Below are 19,860 nucleotides of genomic sequence, written 5' to 3' on the forward strand. Positions count from 1 at the left end.
AAGCTTGGGGATGCCCCAGAAGGCATCCCCTCTTTCGTCTTCGTTCATCGGTAACTTTACTTGGAGCTATATTTTTATTCACCACATGATATGTGTTCTGTTGGAGCGTCATTTTATTTTCTTTCGTTTTTCTTGCTGTTTGAGTAAAATACCAAGATCTGAAATTATTAAATGTTAGAGAGTATTCACATAGTTGAATAATTATTTGACTAATCATTGATCTTCACTTATATCTTTTGGAGTAGTTTGTCATTTGCTCTAGTGCTTCACTTATATCTTTTTAGAGCTCGGCGGTGGGTTTATTTTGAAGAAATAGATGAACTCTTGTACTTCACTTATATCATTTTGAGAGTCTCTAAACAGCATGGTAGTTTTCTTTGGTTATGAATTTAGTCCTAATATGATAGGCATCCAAGAGGGATATAATAAAAACTTTCCTATAAAGTGCATTGAATAGTATGAGAAGTTTGATACTTGATGATTGTTTTGAGATATGAAGATGGTGATATTAGAGTCATGCTATTTGAGTAGTTTTGAATTTGAGAAATACTTGTGTTGAAGTTTGTGATTCCCGTAGCATGCACGTATGGTGAACCGTTATGTGATGAAGTCGGAGCATGATTTATTTATTGATTGTCTTCCTTATGAGTGGCGGTCGGGGACGAGCGATGGTCTTCTCCTACCAATCTATCCCCCTAGGAGCATGCGCGTAGTACTTCATTTCGATAACTAATAGATTTTTGCAATAAGTATGTGAGTTCTTTATGACTAATGTTGAGTCCATGGATTATACGCACCCTCACCCTTCCACCATTGCTAGCCTCTCTAGTACCGCGCAACTTTCGCCGGTACCATAAACCCACCATATACCTTCTTCAAAACAGCCACCATACCTACCTATTATGGCATTTCCATAGCCATTCCGTGAAATATTGCCATGCAACTTTCCACTGTTCTGTTGTTATGACATGCTTCATCATTGTCATATTGCCATGCATGATCATGTAGTTGACATCGTATTTGTGGCAAAGCCACCGTTCATAATCTTTCATACATGTCACTCTTGATTCATCGCATATCCCGGTACACCGCCAGAGGCATTCACATAGAGTCATATTTTGTTATAAGTATTGAGTTGTAATTCTTGAGTTGTAAGTAAAAAGAAGTGTGATGATCATCATTATTAGAGCATTGTCCCAGTGAGGAAAGGATGATGGAGACTATGATTCCCCCACAAGTCGGGATGAGACTCCGATGAAAAAAAAGAGGCCATAAAAAAGAAGAGAAAAGGCTCAAATAAAAAAAATAAAAAAATGAGAGAAAAAGAGAGAAGGGGCAATGCTACTATCCTTTTACCACACTTGTGCATCAAAGTAGCACCATGATCTTCATGATAGAGAGTCTCCTATGTTGTCACTTTCATATACTAGTGGGAATTTTTCATTATAGAACTTGGCTTGTATATTCCAACGACGGGCTTCCTCAAATTTCCCTAGGTCTTCGTGAGCAAGCAAGTTGGATGCAAACCCACTTAGTTTCTTTTGTTGTGCTTTCATACACTTATAGATCTAGTGCATCCGTTGCATGGCAATTCCTACTCACTCACATTGATATCTATTGATGGGCATCTCCATAGCCCGTTGATACACCTAGTTGATGTGAGACTATCTTCTTCTTTTTGTCTTATTCACAACCACCATTCTATTCCACCTATAGTGCTATGTCCATGGTATTGCATGAAGATTGAAAAAGTTTGAGAACATCAAAAGTATGAAACAATTGCTTGGCTTGTCATCGGGGTTGTGCATGATTTTAATATTCGGTGTGATGAAGATAGAGCATAGCCAGACTATATGGTTTTGTAGGGATAACTTTCTCTGGCCATGTTATTTTGAGAAGACATGTTGCTTAGTTAGTATGCTTGAAGTATTATTATTTTTATGTCAATATTAAACTTTTGTCTTGAATCTTTCGGATCTGAATATTCTTGCCACACTAAAGAGAATTACATGGATAAGTATGTTAGGTAGCATTCCACATCAAAAATTCTGTTTTCATCATTTACCTACTCGAGGACGAGCAGGAATTAAGCTTGGGGATGCTTGATACGTCTCTGTACCGACAAGACCTCAAATAGTCTGATCTCTGTGCATCAGTGTCATCCCTGGATTGGTAATGCTGACACGCACAGTACTTGAGGATTTATAACAGAGTAGCAATCACACACTTATTACATCGAATGTCTCAAAGGAGAACTTATTACAATAAATATGGCTTAAGGCCATCTAATACGATAACAGCGGAAGGCTTGGAAGATAAAGTGAGTCCATCAACTCGAACGGCATCACTGAGTGAAAGACCACGACCTAAGGCTCCTTACCCGTCGTCTGAAAAGTCTGCAACATGATACGTTGCAGCCCGAAACGGGTTAGCACATGGAATATGCTGGCAATGTAACACAAGAGAGTAATGAACAAAATAAAGCTATCACTATATGCATATATGGTTGGTGGAGGCTGTATGGTTAATATGTTTTGCGGAAAGCCAATTTTTCCCTACAACAAAGGAATATATTTTATTTAACTACAAAGTTTGTTGAAAAACATTGAGAATGGTAAGCCCCATCTCAATCCCAATTAAAGTAATCATTAACCCAACCAGTTAATTAAATAAAGTGATGAGATCAACATGATAATCCAAGAACTAGATACTCAAGATGTCCATAACCGAGGACACGGCTAACCATGATTAGTTTGTACACTCTGCAGAGGTTTGTGCACTTTTCCCCACAAGACTCGATCTCCTCCGTTGGATTTCTCGCACTACATAATGTTTGAGAAACGGATGACCGAGACACGGTCTTTCCGAAGAGGTCCACTTAATCGATAGATAGGCATGTACACCTACAATTCCCCTACATCTGCTAGCCCATCATTGAAAGGTTTCCCACAACTTAATCAACTATGCCAGAGCCCATAATGGCATGTGGCTGCACACGGAAGTTTCCAACATTAATAATCTTATGATCCCAGTGAGCCTGGGTGGCAGTCCATAGGAGAATCACACGGTACCCCGGGATTTCCAAAAATACAGACAACACTGGATTCCCCATGTGTCTCAATCCACCCAGATGTGTATTAAAGCCACCTTAAGTTAACCATTAATTAATAAACTCACATCTATCATGGATTCACTCACCCAATCCACGTCTACAAGCATAGCATAGCAATATAAGCAACATAGAAGTAACTCCCATAGGTTTGATAATAAACAGGTGAATAGGTACTACATCATCTACTTACCAACCCACAATTTATTCAGATGCTAACCATGCAATTGTTTGAGGATTGATCTAATGCAATAAAACTGGGTAGTAAAAAGGTATGATCAAAGTGTTACTTGCCTTGCTGATGATCCGTGAAACCTAGAGACTCGTAGTAGCACGCTTCGCACTCCGGGTACTCTATCGCAATCAAACAAGCATACAATAAGCAATCAAGCAAGATGCACGGGTAAAAATCAAATAAGAAGGTCTAACCAGAAAGTTCAACTTAAGAACTCCGGTTTGCAAAAAGAATCAAGTCAAACGAAGCAACAAAACTCAAACTGCTAAGGAAACAAGCTTCAATTACTAATCTGGACTAAAGTCAAATTTTACGGTAGCAAAAACTTGTTTAAGTTGATTAAACAGAAAGAGGGCTTCGAGACGAAAGTCTAGGCGCTTGAATCGCCTGATTCCGATTAATGAGCGAAAAGATAAACTAAAACGAAAATCGGATCAGAAATCACGATCAGAAATAATCGCGAAAAATCCGAGAAAAAGAAAAACTGATGAACAGACTAACGAACGAACGTTCGCTATCTGCGGCTAACGAACGTACGGACGAACGTCCGCTATATAACTAAACTGAAAAAACGATCTAAATAGAAAAAGGCATCTAGGTTTTTACCAAAAAACCGAACTGGTCAAAGAAAACCGGCGGCGGCGGCGCCGAACTCCGGCGAACTCCGGCGACAGCGGTAGGGTGGCGAGGCGGCGGCACGGCTCCGGTGGGTCGGCGGCGGGGCGGCAGTAGGCGGCGGCGGCGCTAGGGCAGGGCGGCGGCGGGAGGCAGGCTGGGGTGGGCAGCGGGGCTGCGGCCTCGGCGGCTTATAACCCCCCCCCCCCCCCCCCCCCCCGGGCGGAGTCCCGGGCGGATACGACTCAAAGTCGGGTTTTTTTAAATATTCCGCGCAGAAAAACAAATAAAAGAAATACTAAACGGACTCCAAAAATCCTAAAATAAATTTTCCCCGTCCTCTAAAAATCTACCGGACAAGGTGAACATTTATTTGGGACTCTAATGCAATTTTGAAAAACGCATATTTTTCCTAATTCAAATAAAATAGTGATACAAAAATCCGAATAAAATGATTATTTTATTTTAACATTAAATCTCCAATATTTATTTATTTTGAGGAAGTCATTTTATCCTCTCTCTTTTATTTTTGCTAAAAGAAATATTCGAAGAGAAAATAATTAAAATCAAACGATCCTCTTTTCAAAATTCGAGAAAAACTCAAATATGAAAATAACGAAATTCCCAACTCTCTCCATGGGTCCTTGAGTTGCACAGAATTTCTAGGATCAAGGCAAAAATGCAACAAAATATGATATGCAATGATGATCTAATGTGACTTGGTTGCAAAACTTGATAACTTTGCTGCGTGTGACTCGGTTGGCAAACTCGAGAATCTTGACTGGCTTCTCCTCGTAGGTCAAATCACTGTCTAACTGAATTGCTTCCAGGGGCACTGTATCTCTCAGAGGAATATCAGCCATCCCAGCGTGGCACTTCTTCAACTGAGAAACGTGGAACACATCGTGAACTCCTGACAATCCTTCGGGCGATTCCAACTTGTAAGCAACTTCTCCCATACGTTCCAGAACTTTGTATGGTCCCACAAAACGTGGTGCTAACTTTCCCTTAACTCCAAAACGCTTCACTCCTCGGAGTGGGGATACACGAAGATACACTCTGTCTCCAACTTCGTAAACTGTCTCCTTGCATTTAGAATCCGCATAGCTCTTCTGTCTGGATTGGGCTACCTTGAGTCTATCACGAATCAGCTTAACCTTCTCTTCAGACTCTTTAATCAAATCTGGTCCAAACAACTGTCGGTCTCCAACTTCATCCCACAACAACAGTGTTCTGCACCTCCTTCTGTACAATGCTTCGAAAGGGGCCATTTTCAAACTGGCTTGATAGTTGTTGTTGTAAGATAACTCTACGTAAGGCAAATTATCGTCCCAACTAGATCCATAATCTAGTGCACAAGATCTCAACATGTCCTCCAGAATCTAATTGACTCTCTCAGTCTGTCCATCAGTCTGCGGGTGAAAAGCTGTACTGAACTCTAGCCTGGTTCCCGAAGTTTCATGCAACTGATTCCAAAACTTTGAGGTAAACTGGGTTCCTCTATCTGATACATGTTGGAAATATGCCCTAGAGGCAATAATAAAATGGTTATTATTGTATTTCCTTGTTCATGATAATTGCCTATTGTTCATGCTATAATTGTATTAATTGGAAACCATAATACATGTGTGAATACATAGACCACAAAATGTCCCTAGTAAGCCTCTAGTTGACTAGCTCGTTGATCAATAGATGGTCATGGTTTCCTGACCATGGACATTGGATGTCATTGATAACGGGATCACATCATTAGGAGAATGATGTGATGGACAAGACCCAATCCTAAGCGTAGCACAAGATTGTGTAGTTCGTTTGCTAAAGCTTTTCTAATGTCAAGTATCTTTTCCTTAGACCATGAGATTGTGCAACTCCCGGATACTGTAGGAATACTTTGGGTGTGCCAAACGTCACAACGTAACTGGGTGGCTATAAAGGTTCTCTACGGGTATCTCCGAAAGTGTCTGTTGGGTTGACCCGAATCGAGACTGGGATTTGTCACTCCCTATGACGGAGAGGTATCTCTGGGCCCACTCGATAAGACATCATCGTAATGAGCTCAATGTGACTAAGGGTTGGTCACGGGATGATGTGTTACGGAACGAGTAAAGTGACTCTCCGGTAACGATATTGAACGAGGTATTGGGATACCGATGATCGAATCTCGGGCAAGTAACATACCGATTGACAAAAGGAATTGTATACGGGATTGATTGAATCCTCGACATCGTGGTTCATCCGATGAGATTATCGTGGAGCATGTGGGAGCCAACATGGGTATCCAGATCCCGCTGTTGGTTATTGTCCGGATAGTTGTCTCGGTCATGTCTACGTGTCTTCCGAACCCGTAGGGTCTACACACTTAAGGTTGGTGACGCTAGAGTTGTAGAGATATTAGTATGCGGTTAACCGAAAGTTGTTCGGAGTCCCGGATGAGATCCTGTACGTCACGAGGAGTTCCGGAATTGTCCGGAGGTAAAGATTTATATATAGGAAGTCCAGTTTCGACCACCGGGAGAGTTTCGGGGGTCACCGGTATTGTACCGGGACCACCGGAAGGGTCCCGGGGGTCCACCGGGTGGGGCCACCTATCCCGGAGGGCCCCATGGGCTGAAGTGGCGTGGGAACCAGCCCCTGGTGGGCTGGTGCGCCCCACCCAAGGGCCCAAGGCGCCTAGGGTTGGAAACCCTAGGGGCCGTTGCCCCCCTGGTTGGAAACCCCAAGGGGCGTTGCCCCCCGAGGGGGCATGCACCCCCCTGGTTGGAAACCCTAAGGGGGCCATTGCCCCCCGAGGGGCCACCGCCCCCCCTCTAGATGGGATCTCCAAGGGGGCATGCGCCCCCTAGCCCCTATATATAGTGGAGGGGAGGGAGGGCAGCCGCACCCTAAGCCCTGGCGCCTCCCTCTCCCTCCCGTGACACCTCTTCCTCCTCCAGTAGCGCTTGGCGAAGCCCTGCTGGAATCCCGCTGCTTGCACCACCACGCAATCGTGCTGCTGGATCTCCATCAACTTCTTCTTCCCCCTGCTGGATCAAGAAGGAGGAGACGTCTTCGCTCCGTACGTGTGTTGAACGCGGAGGTGCCGTCCGTTCGGCGCTAGGATAATCGGTGATTTGGATCACGATGAGTATGACTCCATCAACCCCGTTATCTTGAACGCTTCTGCTCGCGATCTACAAGGGTATGTAGATGCACTCCTCTCTCTCTCTCTCTCTCTCGTTGCTAGATGACTCCATAGATTGATCTTGGTGATGCGTTGAAAATTTTAAATTTCTGCTACGACCCCCATAGTGGCATCATGAGCTAGGTCTATGCGTAGTTTCTATGCACGAATAGAACACAAGTTGTTGTGGGCGTTGATTTTGTCAATTTACTTGCCGTTAATAGTCTTATCTCGATTCGGCGGCATCGTGGGATGAAGCGGCCTGGACCGACCTTACACGTACGCTTACGTGAGACTGGTTCCACCGACTGACATGCACTAGTTGCATAAGGTGGCTAGCGGGTGTCTGTCTCTCCCACTTTAGTCGGATCGGATTCAATGAAAAGGGTCCTTATGAAGGGTAAATAGAAATTGGCATATCACGTTGTGGTTTTGGCGTAGGTAAGAAACGTTCTTGCTAGAAACCTATATCAGCCACGTAAAAAACTTGCAACAACAATTAGAGGATGTACAACTTGTTCTTGCAGCATATGCCGTGTGATGTGATATGGCCAAAAGGATGTGATGAATGATATATGTGATGTATGAGATTGATCATGTTCTTGTAATAGGAATCACGACTTGCATGTCGATGAGTATGACAACCGGTAGGAGCCATAGGAGTTGTCTTAATTTATTTATGACCTGCGTGTCAACATAAACGTCATGTAATTACTTTACTTTATCGCTAACCGTTAGCCATAGTAGTAGAAGTAATAGTTGGCGAGACAACTTCATGAAGACACGATGATGGAGATCATATGATGATGGAGGTCATGGTGTCATGCTGGTGACAATGATGATCATGGCGCCCCGAAGATGGAGATCAAAAGGAGCAAAATGATATTGGCCATATCATGTCACTATTTGATTGCATGTGATGTTTATCATGTTTTACATCTTATTTGCTTAGAACGACGGTAGCATAAATAAGATGATCCCTCGCAATAATTTCAAGAAAGTGTCCCCCCTAACTGTGCACCGTTGCTAAGGTTCGTTGTTCCGAAGCACCACGTGATGATTGGGTGTGATAGGTTCTAACGTTCGCATACAACGGGTGTAAGCCAGATTTACACACGCAATACACTTAGGTTGACTTGAAGAGCCTAGCATGTACAGACATGGCCTCGGAACACGGAAGACCGAAAGTTCGAACATGAGTCGTATAGAAGATACGATCAACATGAAGATGTTCACCGATGATGACTAGTCCGTCTCACGTGATGATTGGACACGGCCTAGTTGACTCGGATCATGTATCACTTAGATGACTAGAGGGATGTCTATCTAAGTGGGAGTTCACTAAATAATTTGATTAGATGAACTTAATTATCATGAACATAGTCAAAAGGTCTTTGCAATTATGTCATAGCTCACGCTTTGGTTCTACTGTTTTAGATATGTTCCTAGAGAAATTTAGTTGAGAGTTGACAGTAGCAATTATGCGGACTGGGTCCGTAAACTAAGGATTGTCCTCATTGCTGCATAGAAGGATTATGTCCTTAATGTGCCGCTCAGTGTGTTGAACCTCGAGCATCGTCTGTAGATGTTGGGAAACATCTGACATACACATTTTGATGACTACGTGATAGTTCAGTGCGTAATGCTAATGGTTTAGAATTGTGGCACCAAAGACGTTTTTGAAACGTCGCAGAACATATGAGATGTTCCAGAGACTGAAATTGGGATTTCAGACTAGAGCCCACGTCAAGAGGTATGAGACCTCTGACAAGTTTCTTAAGACCGCAAACTAAGGGAGAAAAGCTCAATCGTTGAGCATGTGCTCAGATTGTCTGAGTACTACAATCGCTTGAATAGAGTGGGAGTTGATCTTTCAGATGAGATAGTGATGGTTCTCCATATTCACTACCACCAAGCTATTGGAGCTTCGTGATGAACTATAACATATCAGGGATAGACATGATGATCCTTGAGCAACTCGCGATGTTTGACACTGTGAAAGTAGAAATCAAGTAGGAGCATCAATTGTTGATGGTTAAACCACTAGTTTCAAGAAGGGCAAGGGAAAGAAGGGATACTTCATGAAACGGCAAATTAGTTGCTGCTCTAGTGAAGAAACCCAAGGTTGAACCCAAACCCGAGACTAAGTGCTTCTGTAATGAGGGGAACGGTCACTGAAGCAGAACTACCCTAGATACTTGGTAGATGAGAAGGCTGGCAAGGTCAACAGAAGTATTTTGAATATACGTTATATTATTTTGTACTTTACTAGTACTCCTAGTAGCACCAGGGTATTAAATACCGGTTCGGTTGCTAAGTGTTAGTAACTCGAAATAAAAGGCTGCGGAGACTAGCTAAAGGTGAGATGACGATATGTGTTGGAAGTGTTTCCAAGGTTGATGTGATCAAACATCGCACGCTCCCTCTACCATCGAGATTGGTGTTAAACCGAAATAATTGTTATTTGGTGTTTGCGTTGAGCATAGACATGATTGGATTATGTTTATCGCCATACGGTTATTCATTTAAGGAGAATAATGGTTACTCTGTTTATTTGAATAATACCTTCAATGGTCTTGCACCTAAAATAAATGGTTTATTGAATCTCGATCGTAGTGATACACATGTTCATGCCAAAAGATATAAGATAGTAATGATAGTACCACATACTTGTGGCACTGCCATTTGAGTCATGTTGGTATAAAACACATGAAGAAGCTCCATGTTGATGGATCTTTGGACTCACTCGTTTTGAAAAGATTGAGACATGTGAACCATGTTTATTGGTAGATATGCATGAAGAAATTCCATATAGATGGATCGTTTGGACTCACTTGATTTTGAATCACTTGAGACATGCAAATCATACCACATGGGCAAGATGACTGAAAGACCTCGTTTTCAGTAAGATGGAACAAGAAAGCAACTTGTTGGAAGTAATACATTTTGATGTGTGCGGTCCAATGAGTGCTGAGGCACGCAGTGGATATCGTTATGTTCTTACTTCACAGATGATTTGAGTAGATGTTGAGTATATTTACTTGATGAAACACAAGTCTGAATTATTGAAAGGTTTAAGTAATTTCAGAGTGAAGATCATCGTGACAAGAGGATAAAATGTCTATGATATGATCATAGAGATGAATATCTGAGTTACGAGTTTGGCACACAATTAAGACATTGTGGAAATTGTTTCACAACTAATACCGCCTGGAACACCATAGTGTGATGGTGTGTCCGAACATCATAACTGCACCCTATTGGATATGGTGCATACCATGATGTCTCTTATCGAACTACCACTATCGTTTATGGGTTAGGCATTAGAGACAACCGCATTCACTTTAAATAGGCCACCACACAATTCTGTTGAGATGACACCGTATGAACTATAGTTTAGAGAAACCTAAGCTGTAGTTTCTTAAAAGTTTGGGGCCGCGACGCTTATGTGAAAAAGTTTTAGGCTGATAAGCTTGAACCCAAAGAGGATAAATGCATCTTCATAGAATACCCAAAACAGTTGGCTATACCTCCTATTTCAGATCCGGAAGCAAAAGTGATTGTTTCTAGAAACAGGTCCTTTCTCGAGGAAAAGTTTCTCTCGAAAGAATTGAGTGGGAGGATGATGGAGACTTGATAAGGTTATTGAACCGTCACTTCAACTAGTTTGTAGCAGGGCACAGGAAGTTGTTCCTGTGGCACCTACACCAATTGAAGTGGAAGCTTATGATAGTGATCATGAAACTTCGGATCAAGTCACTACCAAACCTCATAGGTCGACAAGGATGCGTACTAGTTTAGAGAGGTACGCAATCCTGTCTCGGAAGTCATGTTGCAAGACAACAATGAACCTACGAGCTATGGAGAAGTGATGGTGGGCCCGGATTCCGACGAATGGCTTGAGGCCATAAAATCCGAGAGAGGATCCATGTATAAAACAAAGTATAGACTTTGAAAGAACTACTTGATGGTCGTAGGGCTGTTGGGTGCAATGGATTTTAAAAGGAAGACGGACAATGATGGTAATTGTCACCATTAAGAAAGCTCGACTTGTCGTTAAGATGTTTTCTGACAAGTTCAACGAGTTGATTACGGTGAGATTTTCTCACTCGTAGCGATGCTAAGAGTCTGTTGGAATTATGTTAGCAGTTACTGCATTATTTATGAAATCTTGCAGATAGGACGTCAAAACATTGTTTCCTCGACGATTTTCTTGAGGAAAGGTTGTATGTGATACAACCAGAATGTTTTGTCAATCCTGAAAGATCCTGACAAGTATGCAAAGCTCCAGCAATCCTTGTAAGGACTGGAGTAAGCATCTCGGAGTTGGAATGTATGCTTTGATGAGATGATCAAAGATTTTGGGTTTATACAAAGTTCATGAGAAACTTGTATTTCCAAAGAAGTGAGTGGGAGCACTATAGAATTTTTGATGTGTATATGTTGTTAACATATTGTTGATCAGAAATGATGTAGAATTTCTGGAAAGCATACAAGGTTATTTTAAAAGTGTTTTTCAATGGAAACCCTGGATTAAGCTACTTGAACATTGAGCATCAAGATCTATAAGGATAGATCAAAAACGCTTAATAGTACTTTCAAATGAATACATACCATGACAAGATCTTGAAGGAGTTCAAAATAGATCAGCAAAGAAGGAGTTCTTGGCTGTGTTACAAGGTGTGAGCATTGAGTAAGACTCAAGACCTGACCACGGCAGAAGCGAGAGAAAGCACGAAGGTCGTCCCCTATGCTTTAGACATAGGCTCTACAGTATGCTATGTTGTGTACCACACCTGAAGTGTGCCTTGCCATGAGTCAGTCAAGGGGTACAGGAGTGATCCAGGAATGGATCACATGACAGCGGTCGAACTTATCCTTAGTAACTAGTGGACTAAGGAATTTTCTCGATTATGGAGGTGGTAAAAGAGTTCGTCGTAAAGGTTACGTCGATGCAAACTTTGACACTAATCCGAATGACTCTAAGTAGTAAACCGGATTCGTATAGTAGAGCAGTTATTTGGAATAGCTCAAATCAGCGCGTGGTAGCTGCATCTACAAGATGACATACAGATTTGTAAAGCACACATGGATCTGAAAGGTTCAGAACCATTGACTAATAAACCTCTCTCACAAGCGAGATATGAACAAACCCCATGGGTGTTGGATTCATTACAATCACATAGTGATATGAACTAGATTATTGACTCTAGTGCAAGTGGGAGACTGTTGGAAATATGCCCTAGAGGCAATAATAAAATGGTTATTATTGTATTTCCTTGTTCATGATAATTGCCTATTGTTCATGCTATAATTTTATTAACTGGAAACCATAATACATGTGTGAATACATAGACCACAAAATGTCCCTAGTAAGCCTCTAATTGACTAGCTCGTTGATTAATAGATGGTCATGGTTTCCTGACCATGGACATTGGATGTCATTGATAACGGGATCACATCATTAGGAGAATGATGTGATGGACAAGACCCAATCCTAAGCGTAGCACAAGATCGTGTAGTTCGTTTGCTAAAGCTTTTCTAATGTCAAGGATCTTTTCCTTAGACCATGAGATTGTGCAACTCCCAGATACTGTAGGAATACTTTGGGTGTGCCAAACGTCGCAACGTAACTGGGTGGCTATAAAGGTGCACTACGGGTATCTCCGAAAGTGTCTGTTGGGTTGGCATGAATCGAGACTGGGATTTTTCACTCCGTATGACGGAGAGGTATCTCTGGGCCCACTCGGTAAGACATCATCATAATGAGCTCAATGTGACTAAGGGTTGATCACGGGATGATGTGTTACTAAATGAGTAAAGTGACTTGCCGGTAACGAGATTGAACTAGGTATTGGGATACGGACGATCGAATCTCGGGCAAGTAACATACCGATTAACAAAGGGAGTTGTATACGGAATTGATTGAATCCTCGACATCGTGGTTCATCCGATGAGATTATCGTGGAGCATGTGGGACACAACATGGGTATCCAGATCCCACTGTTGGTTATTGACCGGAGAGTTGTCTCGGTCATGTGTACGTGTCTCCCGAACCCGTATGGTCTACACACTTAAGGTTCGGTGACACTAGAGTTGTAGATATATTAGTATGTGGTTAATCGAAAGTTGTTCGGAGTCCTGGATGAGATCCTGGACGTCAGGAGGAGTTCCGGAATGGTCCGGAGGTAAAGATTTATATATAGGAAGTCCAGTTTAGACCACCAGGAGAGTTTCGGGGGTCACCGGTATTGTACCGGGACCACCGGAAGGGTCTCGGGGGTCCACCGGGTGGGGCCACCTATCTCGGAGGGCCGCATGGGAACCAGCCCCTGGTGGAATGGTGCGCCCCACCCAAGGGCCCAAGGCACCCAGGGTTGGAAACCCTAGGGGGCCGTTGCCCCCCAAGGGGCATGGGCCCCCTGGTTGGAAACCCTAGGGGGCCGTTGCCCCCCGAGGGGCATGCGCCCCCCTGGTTGGAAACCCTAAGGGGGCCATTGCCCCCCGAGGGGCCGCAGCCCCCCTCTAGATGGGATCTCCAAGGGGGCATGCGCCCCCTAGCCCCTATATATAGTGGAGGGGAGGGATGGCAGCCGCACCCTAAGCCCTAGCGCCTCCCTCTCCCTCCCATGACACCTCTTCCTCCTCCAGTAGTGCTTGGCGAAGCCCTGCTGGAATTCCGCTGCTTCCACCACCACGCCATCGTGCTGCTGGATCTCCATCAACTTCTCCTTCCCCTTGCTGGATCAAGAAGGAGGAGACGTCTCCGCTCCGTACGTGTGTTGAACGCGGAGGTGCCGTCCGTTCGGCGCTAGGATCATCGGTGATTTGGATCACGACAAGTACGACTCCATCAACCCCGTTCTCTTGAACGCTTCTGCTCACGATCTACAAGGGTATGTAGATGCACTCCTCTCTCTCTCGTTGCTAGATGACTCCATAGGTTCATCTTGGTGATGCGTAGAAAATTTTAAATTTCTGCTACGATCCCCTACAATACAATGGTCCTCGGAACTCCATGCAAACATACGATCCTGGTCATGTATATCTTTGCCAACTTAGCACTGGTGTAAGTGGTCTTCACTGGGATGAAATGAGCTACTTTCGTCGAACGATCGACTACGACCCATATCGAGTCATAGCCTAAACGAGTCCTGGGTAATCCCGTGATAAAATCCATGCCTGTTTGAGTAATAGCAAGGAGATTCCCCAAAATCATGCTAAGAATAGCTAGGATTTCCAGAAGAAGATGCCATTCGTTTGATGAGAAATAAAAAGGAATATCGAGAATTCGCGTGGCTGAAGCTGAAGCAGCTACTTTCAAAGTAACAGAAAGAAAAGCAACGACTGGAGTGGGGGAGTCAGAGTCGAAAAGAGGATTCCTCGCTTCTTTCTCTCATGCAAAACCGTGCATGAGAAGCTTATCCCACTTCCATTCGGATATCGGCAATTGCTGTAGCAGTCCTGCTGGCTTTAGATGCTTTGCCTTCACTCTCTGACATACATCACAAACTGCTACATACTCCGCAATATCCTTCTTCATTCCAGTCCACTAGAATCTATCCTTCAAATCCAGATACATCTTGGTATTTCCTAGGTTAATCGAATATGGCGAATCATGGGCCTCCTGCAAAATCAGCTTACTAATCTCCTGATCATTTGGCACATATACGCGGTCCTCAAACCATAAGGTATCGTGCTCATCCTCACGAAATCCCTTGGCTTTTCCTTTGCTCATCCTTTCCTTAATCTCGGCTATCTCCTTGTCCATCTTTTGAGCTTCTCTGATCTTATCCATCAAAGTAGATCGAATCTCCAAAGCTGCTACATAACCTCTCGGAACTATCTCCAAGCATAGCTCACGAAGGTCTTCTGCTAACTCCTTGGGTAACTCTCCGGTCATGAGTGTATTGACATGACTCTTGCAGCTCAACGCATCGGCTACTACGTTAGCCTTTCCGGGATGATAATGCAACTTCATATCATAATCTTTAATGAGCTCCAACCATCTCCTCTGCCTGAGATTCAACTTCTTCTGCGTGAAGATATATTTCAAACTCTTGTGATCCATGTATACCTCACAATGGTTTTCGATGAGAAAATGTCTCCAAGTCTTCAGTGCATGCACTATGGCTGCTAACTCCAAATCATGGGTAGCATAATTCAACTCATGGGGTTTAAGCTGTCATGAGGCATATGAAACAACTCTTCCTTCCTGCATAAGTATAGCTCCAAGTCCTCGATGAGAAGCGTCGCAATACACTTCATAATCCTTGCGTTGATCTGGCAGAATCAACACTGGTGATGTAACCAAGCATTTCTTCAATTCCTAAAAACTGGCCTCACATTCCTCAGTCCATTTGAACTTGGTGTCCTTCTTTAACAACTCCGTCATAGGCTTTGCAATCTTCGAGAAATTTTCAATGAACCTCCGGTAGTATCCTGCGAGTCCAAGAAAACTCCGAATCTCTCCAACTGACGTGGGTGCCTCCCAATTTGTCACAGTGACAACTTTGGTGGGGTCTATCGCTATTCCTTCTCCGGATATAACATGTCCAAGGAATCCAACTTCCTTCAACCAAAACTCACACTTGCTGAACTTGGCGTATAACTAATGTTCTTTGAGCTTCCCAAGTACCAAATGCAAATGCTCTTTATGTTCCTCTTCATTCTTCGAGTAGACCAGAATATCATCAATGAACACCACGACGAACTTATCCAAAAACTCCATAAACACCTTGTTCATCATGTTCATAAAATAGGCAGGTGCGTTAGTGAGGCCAAATGACATAACGGTATACTCATATAGCCCATACCTTGTGGTAAAAGCTGTCTTAGGTATGTCCTGCTCTCGAATCTTCAGTTGGTGGTACCCTGATCACAGATCGATCTTGGAAAACACCTTAGCTCCTTGCAGCTGGTCAAACAAATCATTGATCATTGGCAGTGGGTACTTGTTTTTGATCGTCACCTCATTCAATTCTCGATAATCAACAACCATCCTTAACGATCCATCCTTCTTCTCCACTAGAAGTACTGGTGATCCCCAAGGTGACGAGCTTGGGTGAATATATCCTTTATCTAGTAACTCTTTAATCTGCTTCTTAATTTCCTCTAAATCCTGAGCGGGCATCCTGTATGGTCTCTTAGATATTGGCCCTGTGCCTGGTAAAAGCTCAGTCAAAATTCGATGTCTCTATCCGGTGGCATGCCTGGCAACTCTTCTGGAAATACATCCGAGAAATCCTTCACCACTGGTACTTCCTCCTATACAACTGCTGATAAGGAATTTACTTGAGTCCTAATAGGCACATGTCGGGATACATACTTGATCCTTCTTCCTTCTGGGGTGGTAGCAAAATCGACTTACTAGCGCAATCGATGTTTCCTCCATACATCGATAGCCAATCCATACCCAGAATCACATCCAAACCTTGCGGCTCCAAAATTATCAGATCCAAGGGGAAAACATGCCTACCTATGGTCAATGGTATCTAAAAACATCCTTGGCTTGCCATATACCCGGCTCCTGGCGAGCTCACTAACATAGGTGTACTAAGAACTTTGGTGGGAAGTTTATACTTATCCACAAATCCCCTTGATATTTATGAATGTGATGCATTGGTATCGAAAAGTACGACTGCAGTAAATGAATTAACCAAAAACTTACCTATTACTGCATCTGGCTGGCCTTCAACCTCCTCCATGTTAACGTGGTTCACTTGTCCCCTGTTGAAAGGGTTGGGATTCTTCCCAGAGCTTCCATTGCCGTTTCCATTCTTAGCTTCAGGACATTCATTGGCGTAATGTCCAGTCTTCTAGCACTTGTAGCAAGTAACGTGCTTAGATCTTTCTTGGCGGGCGTGGCTGGGTTTGAACGGTTCTGTCCGTTGCTTCCTCCATTACCACTCCCGTTCTTGGAGCCACTATGGTTGTGCGAACTCCCTCCAGTGTGATTGTGACCTCCATGGTTATGCTGAAGGGGTCCTCCCGAGTTCGGGGTAAAACGGGGTCTCTGCTGAGCTCCAGAATTATACTTCCCTTGTCCATACTTCCTCTTGCTGTTATCAATCTGCTACTGCTTCCCTTCAATCATGAGAGCTCTATCTACCAACTCCTGGTAGTTATCGAAATTTTCCACCATCAACTGCATTCTCAGCTCATCATTCAATCCTTCTAGAAACTTCTCATGCTTTGCTGCATCTGTAGCGACATCATGTGGGGCATAACGTGCTAGCTTACTAAAGTCATCCACATACTGGCCAACGGTGCGTCCTCCTTGGCGTAAGTTGCGAAACTCACGCTTCTTCATGGCCATAGCTCCTGCTGATACATGGGAAGTGCGAAAAGCCTGCTGGAACCGGTCCCATGTAACATTGGCTATAGGAAAAGTGGTTGTGTAATTCTCCCACCATGAGGCTGCTGGTCCATCCAATTGGTGTGCGGCAAAATGCACCTTCTCAGCGTCTGTACATCCTGCAGTGGTTAACTCCCTTCCAATCTTGCGGAGCCAATCATCTGCAACTATCGGCTCGGTGCTGCTGGAAAACACCGGCGGCTGCAACCTCAGAAAACGGGCTAAGTTGTCAACTGGGGGTGGTGGTGGTGGGTTGTTGTTGTTGTTGTTGTTGTTGCCTTGGTTCTGAACTAACAGCTGCATCAAGGCATTCTGCTGCTGGATCAACTGAGTGAGCTCCGATGGAAAGGTAAATCTGGGGTCACATCTCGGAGGCATTTGAGGGTTTAGAGGGAAGAGAATAGAATAGAATAGAATGAGGTCTAGTGAGAAAACACTACCCATATGCACATGAGACAAACACAAACATATCACTCAATTAATCAAGCAAGGGCATACAATCGGTCTAGAACTATCGTTACAAAAGTGCTCGGACTATGCTATATACATGGTGGAATACAACTACTGATGTGGTGGTCGACTAGAAAAATTGATCGGTCGAAGAGTCCATGATATCTGCTCCAGCTTCATCAGCATAGTCATCATCGCTATCGTCAGGGTCCGAGTCGGTGTCGTCGATGATGATGTAGTTCTCCGAGCAAGTGGAATTGTCATCTTCTCCTCCTAGCACGGGGTCTCCCATGAATACTCCCAGCTTCCTTGTCAGGTCGTCATTCTTCTCCACTAGTACGATGATTTCCTCCTCATAATCTTCGCGATTAGCCTTGAGTTCTTCCTCCAGCTCCGTGATCCTTGTCATCGCCTTCTTCAGATCTATCATCCCTGCGCACATCTGGTTCTCCTGGCGACGTATGTGCTGCTTTAACTCCTGGATGAAAGCTGCAATCAATCTATACTTCCTGGTGTTGATCATCTCCCATTGCTCATCTCGGCGCCCACAAATCTGGTAGATAGTATCCTTAAGATCCTTGTGGTAAACTTCTCCAATGTGTCCCATGGTGATGTGGGCTGCCAGACTCTTTCCTAGACTCCAGGTTGGTGCATCAAAGGAAAACTCTATGGGCTCAGTGACTGGCGTGAATGTCCTTCCGGGAACTTGAACTCGAATCATCCAGTGCTCCTCTTCTCGTAAAGTGGCGTTGTAAGTCCTAGCGAAGCTTGGTATTCCAATGTTCAGGTACTTAGTGACTTCCTTCAAGTGTCGTCCAAAAGGTGCTTCTTCATCCAGTTGTGCAAACTTGTTCCTTGCGTCCGCCATCCTAAAGAGTAGAAAAAATGGAGAGGAGTCAGAAATGAGAAGAGAGTAGTGATCTACGGATTTAGCTTAGTGGTTGTGTCCTACAGTGAGCGTGTGCTCTCATACCATCTTGTAGAGACTAGACCTTAAACAGTCTGATCTCTGTGCATCAGCGTCATCCCTAGATCGGTAATGCTGACACACACAGTACTTGAGGATTTATAATAGAGTAGCAATCACACACTTATTACATCAAATGTCTCAAAGGAGAACTTATTACAATAAATATGGCTTAAGGCCATCTAATACGATAACAACGGAAGGCTTGGAAGATAAAGTGAGTCCATCAACTCCAACGGCATCACTGAGTGAAAGACCACAACCTAAGGCTCCTTACTCATCATTTGAAAAGTCTGCAACATGATACGTTGCAGCCTGAAACGGGTCAGCACATGGAATATGCTGGCAATGTAACACAAGAGAGTAATAAACAGAATGAAGCTATCACTATATGCATATATGGCCGATGGAGGCTGTATGGTTAATATGTTTTGCGGAAAGCCAATTTTTCCCTACAACAAAGGAATATATTTTATTTAACTACAAAGTTTGTTGAAAAACATTGAGAATGGTAAGCCCCATCTCAATCCCAATTAAAGTAATCATTAACCCAACCAGTTAATTAAATAAAGTGATGAGATCAACATGATAATCCAAGAACTAGATACTCAAGATGTCCATAACCGAGGACACGGCTAACCATGATTAGTTTGTACACTCTGCAGAGGTTTGTGCACTTTTCCCCACAAGACTCGATCTCCTCCGTTGGATTTCTCGCACTACATAATGTTTGAGAAACGGATGACCGAGACACGGTCTTTCCGAAGAGGTCCACTTAATCGATAGATAGGCATGTACACCTACAATTCCCCTACATCTGCTAGCCCATCATTGAAAGGTTTCCCACAACTTAATCAACTATGCCAGAGCCCATAATGGCATGTGGCTGCACACGGAAGTTTCCAGCATGAATAATCTTATGATCCCAGTGAGCCTGGGTGGCAGTCCATAGGAGAATCACACGGTA

The sequence above is a fragment of the Triticum urartu genome, chromosome 5, assembly GCF_003073215.2.
Source record: "Triticum urartu cultivar G1812 chromosome 5, Tu2.1, whole genome shotgun sequence".
NCBI lineage: Eukaryota > Viridiplantae > Streptophyta > Magnoliopsida > Poales > Poaceae > Triticum > Triticum urartu.